This window comes from Oryctolagus cuniculus, chromosome 3, assembly GCF_964237555.1.
Source record: "Oryctolagus cuniculus chromosome 3, mOryCun1.1, whole genome shotgun sequence".
NCBI lineage: Eukaryota > Metazoa > Chordata > Mammalia > Lagomorpha > Leporidae > Oryctolagus > Oryctolagus cuniculus.
In genome coordinates, this window is record NC_091434.1 from 12,674,632 (window position 1) to 12,688,430 (window position 13,799).

Genomic DNA, 13,799 nt, shown 5'->3' on the forward strand with positions numbered 1-13,799 from the left:
TATGTGACTATCCCTTGATATTATCTTTCCTCTTTCCAGTTTTGCAAAGAGGAAAACAGATCAAGCTGGAGCCCTTGGAAATGCGCCACCTTAACATTAACCTACGGGACACCTCAGAGGTGATCATATGTAAGTAGCTCAGTAGCAGACATGGCATTCTACCTGTAGTAGAACTGAGCAGGCCTGGGAGACTTGATAGGTCTGGCTGGCCAAACCTCTAGAAATGGTCCAGATTATGATTGCCAGCAAATTCTGAAAGCATAACTTTTAGATGCCAATAATCTACAGGGAAAGTTCTTAATTCTCTTGAAAAATTACTGTTAAATCTTTTTTAATGCAATTGTAGGTTTGCATGTTGAAACTTGGAACCATTGAGGAGAGCATCAAAGAAAATTAAAACTGATTTACTCAGAACCTGGTTATCTGATAAATTTTATTTGCATATCATCTAACATGAATATCTTTCAATTCCTTGGATAAATCCCATTTTATGTGATGTGATGTTACATATTTTGATAAGAATAGAGATACAGAGATTGACATACAGATAGAGATTGATTTAGCTATGTGACCATTGAGAGTCCTCTGCTGCTGCCACCTTGGGTCTATCTTGTCATTCATTCTGTGGTTACCTTCTCCCTGGTCTGTTTTTAGCTAATGACAGAGTGTAGTAGAAGGATTACAGTTGGGCCATTTCTTCTCCTTACCATCTCTACCAAGAGAGCAAATCAAAATAATACTGCAACTCAAGGAAATGACAGAACTTACTGCTCTTTAAAGATCTACAAAAAGCAAGGGTGATGAAGCCTAGCATATCCTCCTTTAATTCATGCGTCTGGCCTCTACAGACTGGATGGGCATTGAAGAATGACCATAGGCAAATTCAGCCTGTAGTCCTAATCAAAGCTGCTGCATCAAAGGTAGTACCAACAATGGGGTGGTGTTTTTAGGTCTCAAGTACATTGTTGAATTATTACTTTCTATTCCAATTTAGGAGAGACAATTAGAAATGGTATACATTCATGAGATATAGAACAGTTGTAGTTTTTCCCCATGGCATTTCAGTGTCTCTCTCTCTACCATAATGTAATCTGAGGAGGTACTGCCCTGATGCACATCCTGGAGACAACACATCAGCACACACATCCATGAAACCATGGTGAGGGGTCACCTTCATGACATGGGGGAACTGATTCTGACCAGGAGGATGAGTAGGGCTGCTTTTACACAGCAGAGGAGTATTTGCAGAACCCAGACAATTCACTTGGCCACCTACTGATGCTCTTCTGTTCCATTGTTCCCAGGGACAGATTTGTTCAGTATTCCATGCTGAGAATGATATAGTGACCAAGTGTTCAGATCCCAAGGAATACAGGTTTGCATCACACTATTAGGTAAGTGGTCCAGATCTGCTGAGGTGATGACAGAGTGTGAAGGGAATTTGAAATAAGTAGTGGAAAGTGCAGAGAATGAATACTAGCTACGGCCCCAAGAAAACGCAAAACTGGGGACTGCAATTTAATCATGCCACTAACCTCTTCCTCCTGATTGTTGCTTCAGGAAGAAAGACATTAGAAAGTTGGATGAGTTATTCCCTAAATGTGTGAAGAAGTGGATGTGTAGGACAGGTGAATGCTGAATGCCTTAAATTATATCACTCAGATCCCACTTTACAAGAATGTAGTGGGTCCAGTGTAGCTGGCAGAAAGCCTCCAGGTACCACAATTTTGTATCCACTACAGTGTTCACAATGACCACACTCTGTTCTTGCTGTTCTAAGCCAATAGTTGATCACAGAGTATGTTTTGGGTTATTCTTGCCCATGTGGGGTTTCTTCGACTTAATTTCTGGCTCCTCATAGGCCTGGCCAAGACTTTTCTCTGAATTATTTGCCATCTAAATCTACTCCAGCTGAATTCTCTTCCCTTTTCTAACTGTTTCAAAGCAAGTAGAAATCTCTCCTTGCCTTGTCTTGCTCTCTCCTCTTTACCTTGTATTTCCCTTAAGACTTTGCTTGTGTGTCTAACCACACAGGGGCATCTCCTTTATTGAGAACTGAAGTGGCAAACTAGAGTTAAGTCTTAAACCTTTGCCTCAAGACTTTCTTCCACTCTTCTGCTGTCCTTTTCTCAGGTCTGGTGTCCTTCTAGACTTGATGGTAGGAAAGCTGAGGGCAGGACTGAACTTTCAAGTGTATAATCTCTCTGCACTGTGACACGAACACATGCTGACAAGGGCCCAGGGCTTGATTTAGTGCTCCACTTCACCCCATTTTACTTTGCTAGTGCTGTCATAACAAAGAACCACAGAAAAAAACACTTAACCAAAGAGCCACAGAAACCAACTGGCTCACTGTTCTGGTGCTGGACCATGTCCTCTTGTCTGAGATTAAGGTGTCAGCAGGGTTAGATTCTTCTGCGCTTGTGAGGGAGAATGTGGTCCATGCCTTTCCCCAGTTTCTCATATTTCTTGCCAGTCTTTGGCATTCGTCAGTTGTAGATGCATCACCCAAATCTCTACCTTCATGTTTACACGGTGTTCTACATCTTTGTCCAAATTTCCTGTTTTGTAAAGACAGAAGTCATAGTGGATTAGGGTCTACCCTGACATCCTTTGAAATTGACTAATTCCATTTACAATGATCCTTTTTCCAATCAAGGTACTCCCTGAGATACTAAGGGTTAAGATTTCAACATGGATTTGGGGCTTGGGGAGTCAAATTATCCCATAATAATGAGCATCTTGAAATTTCTTACAGTTTTCCTGATTCTGGAAATCTGTTTTCAGGTTTTGAGCTGTATTAATGTCTTGGATTTCAGTAGAAAATGCCTTATTACTCTGTAGTTATAACAAAAGGCTCCCTGAGAGGTGTTCCTGGCTATGTTTGGATTATTTAACCACTTCTAACCAACTCCTGTGGCCATAAAAACTCTGGTTCTGAATGGTAAGGTTTAGGACTTGTGACCACACATCACATGGCCTGTGAATGAGGAGGAGGGCAGCACCTCCTTTAGCCTACTCTAGGATTCTTGTAAAGGTTTAGGACCAAGGTAATGATAGTTTCACAGAATGGAATTTACTAATTTCCTAAAAATTCTGTGATCTCAAATGGCTTATGTTGTTTTAGAAATACCTGTAAATTGAAAGTCTTAAAAAAAGACACAAATAAAGTCCTATATTGTGTATTTTAAAATATTTTTACAACATGATATATTTGTATCAATATTCACCTCACGGTTTTCTAACTTTTTGAGTCACATCTTAATATTCACATTTTCTTTAAAATGTGCTCATAGCTGAAATGACTCTAAGATTTTCTCAGCGTATAGTTGTTTGTCTGTTATGGGCTGTTGAGTCCTCTCCAAAGTTCATGTGGTGAAGATAAAACCCCCGGTCCCTAAAAATGTTTTTGTATTTAGAGATAAAATCTTTAAAATGAGATCAATAAGCAGGGGTGTGCTTATAAAGAGATCTTATGTTCAATGCTTTTTGCTTTTTCACAAAAAAAGCAAGAAAACAGGAAATTTGTGATGGTGATGGAAATAACTGTCACCTTAATTATGGTAACAGCTTAGTGGATGTATGCGAAAGTCCAAACTCATCAAATTGTGTATATTAAATGTGCACTTTTGTGTATTAATTATACCTCAATAAAGCTGTTATATTTTGATAAGAGGGTATTGGAAAAAGACCATGCATATGGAAAACTACTTAAAACCATGGGGAGAAAAATTCTGTCTACAAGCCAAGAAGAGAGAGTTCAGAAGAAATGAACCCTGACAACATTTACCCTTGGACTTCCAGTCTACACAATCATGCCAAAACAAGAGTCCACTGTTTCGGCCATCAGGATGCTGTACTTTGTGGCAGTCCTGGAAAAGTAACACAATGACAAGTATTTGGTATTGTGTGTGTGTGTGTGTGTTTATTTCTGAAGATAATTATACTTACAGATTTCTTTTTCTGGAAGGTGTATTTGATTGCAATAGCTGCTGAGACCCTCCATGTTTGATAAGGTCTTTCTCTTCTCTCAGCTTTCCATAAATTTCTTATTTCACATTCATTTTTTCATCTCAACTCTATGGACACTGCTTCATTACCTCTATCATTGTGTGTCATGAAAAGAATTTTAATATAAAACTAACTCTTTATCTTTTGTAGACAATCTATTTTTCTCCACATATTCAAGCAAATTATTACCTATTATATTTATTTTTGCAGCACAAATACATTGTATTAGTTCGGGTTGTCTAGAGAAACAGAACCACTAGGAAATCTAGCTACCCATCTCTAGATCAGATCTTTATTTCTCTATTTACCTACCTATCACCTATCATCATTTACCAACTGTCTACCTATCATCTATCTTCCATCTATTATCTACCTATATATATAGATATGTATTTATCTATATCTATATTTATTTATATATATATTTATCTATATCTATATCTACCTGTATATCTCCATCTATCCTTTATCTATCTATTGGGGTTTATTATAGGAATTGACTTATGTTATTATGGAGGTCAAGAAGCTCCACAAAGTGCCATTTGCCAACTAGAGAAATGAAAGCCTATGCTGTAACTCAGTCTGAGTCCTAGGGTCTGAGATCTGGAAGTCCCACTTGTGTATATGCAGAACACAAAGGATCGAGAACCAGGAGTACTGATGTCTGAGGGTAGGAGAGGACAGTTTTCCCAGCTCAAGAGGCTGGGGTACTTAACCTTCTTACATCTTTTTGTTCTGCTGGAGTCTCCAGTGGCTTTGATTATGCTCACCTACATTGAGGATATTTCTTTTTTAAAAGGTTTATTTATTTATTTGAAAGGCAGAGTTGCAGAGAAGGATAGTCAGAGAAAGAGAAATCTTCCATCTGCTGGTTTACTCCCTAAATGGCCACAACATTAGGGGCTGGGCCAGACTGAAGCATGGAGCCAGGAGCTTTATGGAGGTATCCATGTGGGTGCAGGGGCCCAAGGATTTGGGGCATCTTCTGCTGCTTTCCCGGGTATATTAGCAGAAAGGTGGGTCAAAAGTGGAGCAGTGCTAACATCTTCCAGAAACATCCACATAGACACATCCAGAAATAATATTTTATCAGCTATCAGGGCAATCTTTAGCTCAGTCAAGTTGACATGTAGAATTAATCATCACACATTATAAGAATATGTGATTCCCTTCATTTGTGTGTGTGTGTCAATTAGAGTAGTTTTGAACTGGCACCTCAAATCTGTCTTCAGTTTAGGAAGTTTTCTTATGTATCTTGAGTATTGCTTTTCATTTTTCTCCCTTTTTCCCCTTCTGAAACTGTTGTTACATCTGTGCCATGGTTTCTAAATATCTTTTCCATGTCCCTTATCTGTTTCCTTGTCATTTGCCTGTATGTATTCTTATCTCTTAGTTATTGATTAATTTATGAAACACATCTTCTGGGCTCAGAGAATAGGGTTTTAGGTGATTCTAATGAAGGTTTCACCGCCTCCACTGTAATTTTAAATCTGTAAATATGCATTACTTCCAGATCTCAGATGGCTGCTTATTTGTGTTTGATTAGTATAGATTCATAGATATAATATTCTTTTTAACTTTTCCACAGTTATTTTTCCTTTATTGCAGAAAATGTGATTCATGATGAAATCAAGGAATGCTTGATTTGCAATTTAGTTTTTTGTGTGTCTGCTTATTTTTTCCTGTTTAACCTAATAAAGTCCAGGAATATTTAATATTGAAAATAAGTTTGAGTTGAAGCAGTTATTTTGTGATTCCTTCTTGAATATTTTAGGATCACAAAAGAGGAGAGGAACACTTTTGGATTTATAATATTGCATATCCCAGGCATTGATAAGGATTGTGAGAGGTAGTGAGAGCTAAAAATGGTACACCTCCCACTTTGCTAAGGTATTTGCTTTGCTTTTTTGTTCCTATTTCTTGTTGAGGCAATTGATTCAGATTCTTTCAATTTCTGGCACAACTCATTATTAGAAAACATGGTAGCTTGCATCATTTTTTGGTTAATCAATCAGTTTGGGCTGAATTAACATTTGTTTGAATGAATATTTTGGGGTAAATGCCTTAGATTTTTCTGTAGAGACTTGTACTTACATGCTTTAGGATTCTCTACTAATAGTCCCATATCTAGGTCTTGCTGATAGTGCTTTGTTCTGGAAGTTATGATTTGCCGCTGTATTCAAGTTAGTTTGTTCACTGTTTCATGAAGAATAAAAGTCTTTCTTTAAATGATAATGAATTATGTTTTGACTAATCATCTCTTTATTTTAGGTTTATCTATATAATATGCTGAAGAGATCCTGCAGCTTCTGGCTCATGGATAATAACTTTTCCTGGTTTGTCCTACTAATACAGAACCTCTACAGTTTTATATTTCTTTAGATTATTTAAATACACATGGTTAAGCTGTCAACAATGTTGTAACAAATTTTTACGGAGCCTTATTTGGTGAGAATCTTTATTACAAGAGCTGCTTTCTTTTTCACAGCAATAAGCCCAAGCAAGTAGTGCCTCTGTATATTATAATATTAGTCATTATTGATAATAATTGTGCTGATTCAAAAGAAAGGTATGTGGTTTGGCTTCACACTCATGCATGCTGGTGTTGAAATCCCACTGAGTGCTTGACTAACTGTGTGCCCTCAGGGAAATCATAGAGGTTCTCAGATCCTCTGCTAACCCTGTTATAAAGCAGAGATAATAATATTTCAATTTTTCTACCTCTTTTTGTGGCCATTGGGCCAATGGAGTATCAATTAAAAGAAATTTTTTTTTCAAAAAACTAGCTCTTCATTTCACTGATCTTTTGTATTGTGGTTTGTTCCAATTTTGTTTATTTCTTTTCTAATTTTAACTATTTAATTTTTCTTTCTAATTTTGGGTTTGGTTTGTTGTTTTTCTAGGTTCTTGAGATGCATTGATAGCTCATCTATTAAGTGTCTTTCCAATTTCTTGATGTAGGCACCAATTGCTATAAACTTCCCTCTTAACACTGTTTTTGCTCTATCCCATAACTTTCGATACGTTGTTTGGTCATCTTCATTCATTTCCAGAAATTTTTCATTTTATTTTATTTTTAATTTTCTGATGGCCCACTGTTCATTCAGGAGCATGTTGTTCAGCCTCCATGCGTTTGTGTATGTTCTGGAGACTTCTGAGTTGTTGATTTCCAGCTTAATTCCATTGTGGTCAGAGAAGATGTGTGGTATGATTTGGTTTTTTGAATTTGCTGAGATTGCTTTATGGCCTAGCATGTGGTCAATCCTAGAGAAAGTTCCTTGCGCTGGTGAGAAGATTGTATTTTCTGCATTTTTACAATGAAAAGTTCTATAGATATCTGCTAGGTTCATTTTGTCTGTAGTGTCGATGAACTCTGTTGTTTCCTGCCTGATTTTCTGTCTGGTTGATCTTTCTATTGATGAAAGTGCGTTAGTGATATCCCCCGCTACTGCTGTGTTGGAGTTTATGTCTTCCTTTAGATCCATTAACAATTCTTTTGAATGGCCAAGTGCCCTGTTATTCGGTACATATATGTTGATCCCTTAATCATTACGTAGTGCCTTTCTTTGTCTCATTTCACAGTTTTGTGTTAAAGTCTGTTACTATCTGATATTATGATGGGTACACCAGCTCTTTTTTAGTTTCTGTTAGTATGAAATATCTTTTTCTATCCTTTCACTTTTGCTCTGTGTGTTTCTTTGTTGGTGAAATGTATTGTAATCAGAAAATAGATGGGTCTTGCTTTTTAATCCATTAAGCCAGCCAGTATCTTTTAATTGGAGAGTTGAGACCATATATATTCATTGTTACTGTTGATAAATAACAACTTGGCCCTGCCATTACCTATAAACATCCCTATTATTTATTTCCAATTTACTTTGTATTATTACTATGAGACTTTTTGCCTTCACATTCTTTCATAACTATCTCTGTGCTTCTGTATGTAGCATATCCTTAAACACCTTTTTAAAGCTGGAGGGGTGGTGACAAATTCTTTCGAATTCTGTTTGTTATGGAAGGTCTTTATTTTATATTCATTCATAGTAAGAGCTTTGTGAGGTATAGTATTCTGGGTTGATAGATTTTTTTTTCTGAAGAATTGGACTATGTCTCTCCGTTCTCTCCTAAGCCTATAGGGTTTCTGATAAGAAGTTAGCTGAGACTCTAATTGAAGATCCTCTGAAAATAATCTGGCATTTCTCTCGTGCACTCTTTACAATCTTTTCTTTATGTTTTACTGTTGAAAGCTCGACTACAGTGTGTCTTGGTGAAGATCTTTTCTGGTTATGCCAATAAGGAGCTTTATATGCCTCATACAATTGGACATCCCTTTCTCCAAATTATGGAAATTTTCTGTATTTCACTGAATAGGCTTTCTAAGCCATTTCCTCTTTCCATACATTTAAGAACTCCTACAAACTATATGTTGGATTGTTTTTATAGTATTCCATAAATCTCTAACACTGTTTCTAATTTCTCTGATTTCTTTTCTTTTCTTTTTTTTCTTTTTGGTCTGACTGAAAAATTTCCAAAGATTTCTCTTCTAGCTCAGATATTCCTTCTTCTGCCTCACCAATTCTGTTGTTAAGGTTTTCCACTCTAATTTCTTATTTGACATATTGAATTCTTCATTCCCTACATTCATCTTGATTTCTCTTCAAAATCTCAGTTTCATGGGAGAATTTTTCAATTATGTCATGTGAATTGCTTTACCGCATGAATTTGCTTCTCATTGCTTTTGAGTAATCCTATGACTGATCGTTTGAATTACATTTCAGTCATTTCATCAATCTCTTCACATTCTAATATTGAAGTGCTGTATTCCTTTGGGGAAGGTCATATTGTCTTCCTTATTCTTGTTTCCTAGGTTTCTCTGTTTATTTGTAGGCATTTTATTTTTCTCTCATGGCTTTTGTCTTTGAACTATGCAGCTGTGGCTTAGTGGGGTATCTTCTCTTTCCGTGAATGCCCAGCGGTGTGTGCTGGGTGTGGCCACGGAGCTCTGGTTGGTACTCCAGAGTGGGACACCTATCTAGGGTGACACTTAAGTTGGACATGATAGAGCTCCTCTTTTTAGCAGATGGGGGGGGGTATGATAATCTCTGTTGGGATAATCACACCCTCACTTCCTCTCTTCCATGATGATCAATGACTGGGTGTGAGCCCATAGTGGATATATTAGTCATCCACCCTGCCTTAACAATCACACAAAGTATCCATGCAGTCCTCAGTGTGAGCACAGATCTCATTCCAATAATCCACCCCAGGCAATCAAGGAACTCTTAGCAGAATGTGGAGCAGCTCACAATGATTTTCCAGAGACCTGTCTACACCTTGTGCCTTCTCATGCAAACACAGAGTTCTCACAGTCTCAGCACAGAAGGCTCCCACAGTCATGAGTCACAAAGGATCATCTCCATTCCATCCACAGAGACACAGAGATGTTCCTAAAGCCAGCTGTCTGAGGATGTTCTCCCTAGGTGGTTTGAGCCCCAGAGCCTATGATATGTTGAGAGGATAGGGCAACCTCACAGTCCTATGTTGGTGCCCAACCCCTGGCAATCCTCCCAGCCAGACTCAAAGTCAGTGGGGAACACAGGTTTTTCCCTCTGTTACAATTTGGCTTACACATATACAAAAGAGCCAACTTCCAAATTTTGACTTCTCTCCGCTGGTTACTGGGTGTTTACACCCAAGCTGCTGCCACCAGTACTACTGAGAAGATGGTATCTTGACTCAGCTAGTTTCTGAGAACACACACACACAAGAGCTCCTGTTAATGCTTAAAATGGTGTCCGCCATCTCTCAGCCAGTTGCCAGGTGCCATTATCAGAGGGACGGGGTGACAGAAACATGCTCCCTTTTTCTAATGGTCAGTGGATACCTTATCCCTCTTAGGGTTCCAGGCTGGACTCATGCCGTTCTTTCTCTCTGGCTATGTCACCAGTGGCATGTATTGCTGCAATGTGGTCTCAACTCACTTTTGAAAGCTGATGCTTTCTCCTTTCCTGCTCCTGGGGTCAAGTGTTGTGTCCATGATCTTCCTGAGCGTCCGCACTTTCCACACTGATCCATGGTGTTCCACTTCTTTCCATAGAATTTCCACTGCAGTTTTCTCTCTAATTCTCCACTGCAAATGTACTTCCTGCAACTTTTTTAAAAAAATTTTTTACTGTTTTCTCTCAGCCTAGAGTAGTATGCCCTTCCCTATTCCATCATTTTGGAATCTCCCTGAATGCTTATGTCTTTAGCAGAATTTGTTTATAAATTTTACTTACTCTTTTTTTTGAAAGGCAGAGTTAGTGAGAGAGAGAGACAGAGAGAAAGGTCTTCCTTCTGTTGGTTCACCCCCTAAATGGCCGCTACGGCCGGCGCACTGTGCCGATCTGAAGCCAGTAGCCAGGTGCTTCCTCCTGGTCTCCCATGCAGGTGCAGGGCCCAAGCACTTAGACCATCCTCCACTGCCTTCCCGGGCCACAGCAGAGAGCTGGACTGGAAGACGAGCAACCAGAACAGGATCCGGCGCCTCAACCAGAACTAGAACCTGGAGTACCTGTGCCGCAGGCAGAGAATTAGCCTAATGAGCCGTGGCGCTGGCCTATAAATTTTACTTACTCTTAAGCATTATTTAATTATTCTTATTCTTCAGTATTCTTATTCTCAATAGTGTTATGACAATGTATCTAATAAATACAAGAATATGCAAATTTCTGAACACACTAATTAACAGAAAGGAAAATTTCAAATTTGACCTAACATTTTCACTTCTATAAATACACCTAGAGAGTTAATTGAAACATGCTGATAAATTTTAGGAATGACTTACAAGATTTGTTTGTTTTTTGAACTTTTATTTAATAAATATAAATTTTGAAAGTACAACTTTTGGATTATAGCGAATTTTCCCCAATAACCTCCCTCCCACCTGCAGCCATCCCATCTCCCACTCCCATCCCATTCTTCAACAAGATTCATTTTCAATTATCCTTATATACAAAAGATCAACTTGGTATATACAAAGCAAAGATTTCAACAGTTAACACCCACACAGATACACAAAGTATAAAGTACTGTTTGAGTACTAGTTTTACCTTTAATTTGCATAGCGCAACACATTAAGGACCGAGATCCTTCATGGAGAGTAAGTGCACAGTGATTCCTGTTGTTGACTTAACAAATTGACACTCTTGTTTATGATGTCAGTAATCACCCTAGGCTCTTGTCATGAGTTGCCAAGGCTATGGAAGCCTCTTGAGTTCACAAACTCTGACCTTATTTAGACAAGGCCATAGTCAAAGTGGAAATTTTCTCCTCCCTTCAGAGAAAGGTACCTCCTTCTTTGATAGCCCATTCTTTCTGCTGGGATCTCACTCACAGAGTTCTTTAATTTAGGTCATTTTTTTTTTTTTTTTTTTGCCAGAGTGTCTTGGCTTTCCATGCTTGAGAAGCTTTCATGGGCTTTTTAGCTGGATCTGAATGACTTAAGGGCTGATTCTGTGGTCAGAGTGCTGTTTAGGACATCTGTCATTTCATTCTATGAGTCTGCTGTATATCTGGCTTCCCATGTTTGATCATTCTCTCCTTTTTAATTCTATCACTTATTAAAAAGGCCGGCGCCATGGCTCACTAGGCTAATCCTCCACCTTGCGGCGCCAGCACACCGGGTTCTAGTTCCGGTCGGGGCGCCAGATTCTGTCCCGGTTGCCCCTCTTCCAGGCCAGCTCTCTGCTGTGGCCAGGGAGTGCAGTGGAGGATGGCCCAAGTACTTGGGCCCTGCACCCCGTGGGAGACCAGGATAAGTACCTGGCTCCTGCCATTGGATCAGCGCGGTGCGCCGGCCGCAGCACGCTGGCCGCGGCGGCCATTGGAGGGTAAACCAACGGTAAAGGAAGACCTTTCTCTCTGTCTCTCTCTCTCACTGTCCATTCTGCCTGTCAAAAAAAAAAAGAAAAAGAAAAAGAAAAAAAAACTAGTCTGACTTGTAAGATTTCTAACAAATAATTGTGAACAACACAAATGTCAGGTAGTTAGATAGATTATAGTGTAATATGAGTACAATGAGATGGTAATTATTAGGATATTTATATTGTATTGAAATGTAAAAAGTAGGTGGGGGGTGAAGCATATATATATATATAAAAGGACATAGTTTGTGGGAAATACATGTTACTTACATATGTGTAGATGTGTATTCATATATGTTAACTGAAATATTTTACTGATTATTTTAAGGTATTATGCTAATATTATAGTAAAATTTTTCTTTACAAAAAATTTATGAAGAGAACATAATAATCATGAACCAATATGGATCTAATATTAAATAAAATCCATACTTTATCTGAATTTTTGAATATTTGGATATTTGGAAAAACTTATTTTTCTTTTTAGGAATTTCATCCAGGATGCCACATATTGTTTAATTACTGTGCCTCTTTGGTTTTTCTCTTCGCTGTGAGAGTTTCTCAAACTAACTTTGTTTTGGATGACTTTGGCATGTATGTGGAGTATGTGTCAGATATTTTCTAGAACGTCCTTGGATTGGCTTTGTCTGTAGTTTTCTAGCACCATTTGCTGAAAACACTATCACTTTGATATTGATTTATTTTGATTTTATTGTCAAATACCAGTTGACTACATTTGTGTGGGTCTAATTCTTTATGTTATATTCTGTTTCACTGATCTGTGTGTTTGTTCTTTCACCAATACACACTTTCTTGATTATCGTAGCTTGATAGTAAGTCTTGAAATTGGGTCCTGCATCTTTCAACTTTTTTTTTCTTTCAGTATTACTTTGACTATTTTAAGTTTTTGCTTTCCAGTAAATATCTTAGAATCAATTTGCTAGCAAACAAAATAACTTGTTGGGGGTGTTTTACTGGGATTGAATTGAATCTACAGACCAAATTGATAAGAAATGACATCTAATTGACATTGACTTTTTCACTATATGAAAAACCAATCATCTCTCCAATTACTTTGTTCGTTGATTATTTTATTTGGAGTTTTTTAGCTGTCATACCTATATAGGGCTTGTACATATATATATATATATATATATATATTTAAAGATTTATTTATTTATTTGAAAGTGACAATTACACAGAGAGAGAAGGAGAGGCAGAGAGAGAGAGAGAGGTCTTCCATCCTCTGGTTGACTCCCCAGTTGGCCGCAATGGCTGGACCTGTGCTGATCTGAAGCCAGGATCCAGGAGCTTCTTCTGGGTTTCCCATGAGGGTGCAGTAGCCCAAAGACTTGGGTTATTTTCCACTACTTTCCCAGGCCATAGCAGAGAGCTGGATTGGAAGTAGAGCAGGCAGGACTCAAACTGACACCCATATGGTATGCCAGCACTGCAGGCTGCAGCATTACCCACTACACCACAGTAACAGCCCCTTGTACATATATTTGTACATAAGGATTTCATTTCTTACTGTGTCATTTCTGTAACTGTTTCATGACAGTCTTGACTTTGAACTTCCCTAAGGACTCCTCCTTAGGCAGAGTTTTCATCTTTCACTGTTGTTATACCAGAGTCCTTTTAGCCCTTTATTTAGGTGAAGAGATATAGGAAGTTTTCTATTATCTAATAATTAAAGCTCAGGGGGCCGGCACCGTGGTTCACTTGGTTAATCCTCTGCCTGCAGCGTTGGCATCCCATATGGTTCTAGTACCAGGTTCTAGTACCGGTTGCTCCTCTTCCAGTATAGCTCTCCACTGTGGCCTGAGAGGGCAGTGGAGGATAGCTCAAGTGCTTGGACCCCTGCACCCACATGGGAGACCAGGA

The 13,799-nt window shown here is 38.4% G+C and overlaps 1 long non-coding RNA gene across 1 annotated transcript; it reads right to left on the minus strand.

Annotated features, from left to right (window-relative positions):
- Positions 1-1,323: 1,323 nt before the first annotated feature.
- Positions 1,324-11,854, minus strand: LOC127491690 (uncharacterized). The gene is made up of 3 exons (XR_011387080.1): positions 11,103-11,854; positions 9,993-10,162; positions 1,324-2,561 (listed from the first exon to the last, which is right to left on the minus strand). It is a non-coding gene; the product is annotated as an uncharacterized lncRNA (long non-coding RNA).
- Positions 11,855-13,799: the final 1,945 nt, after the last annotated feature.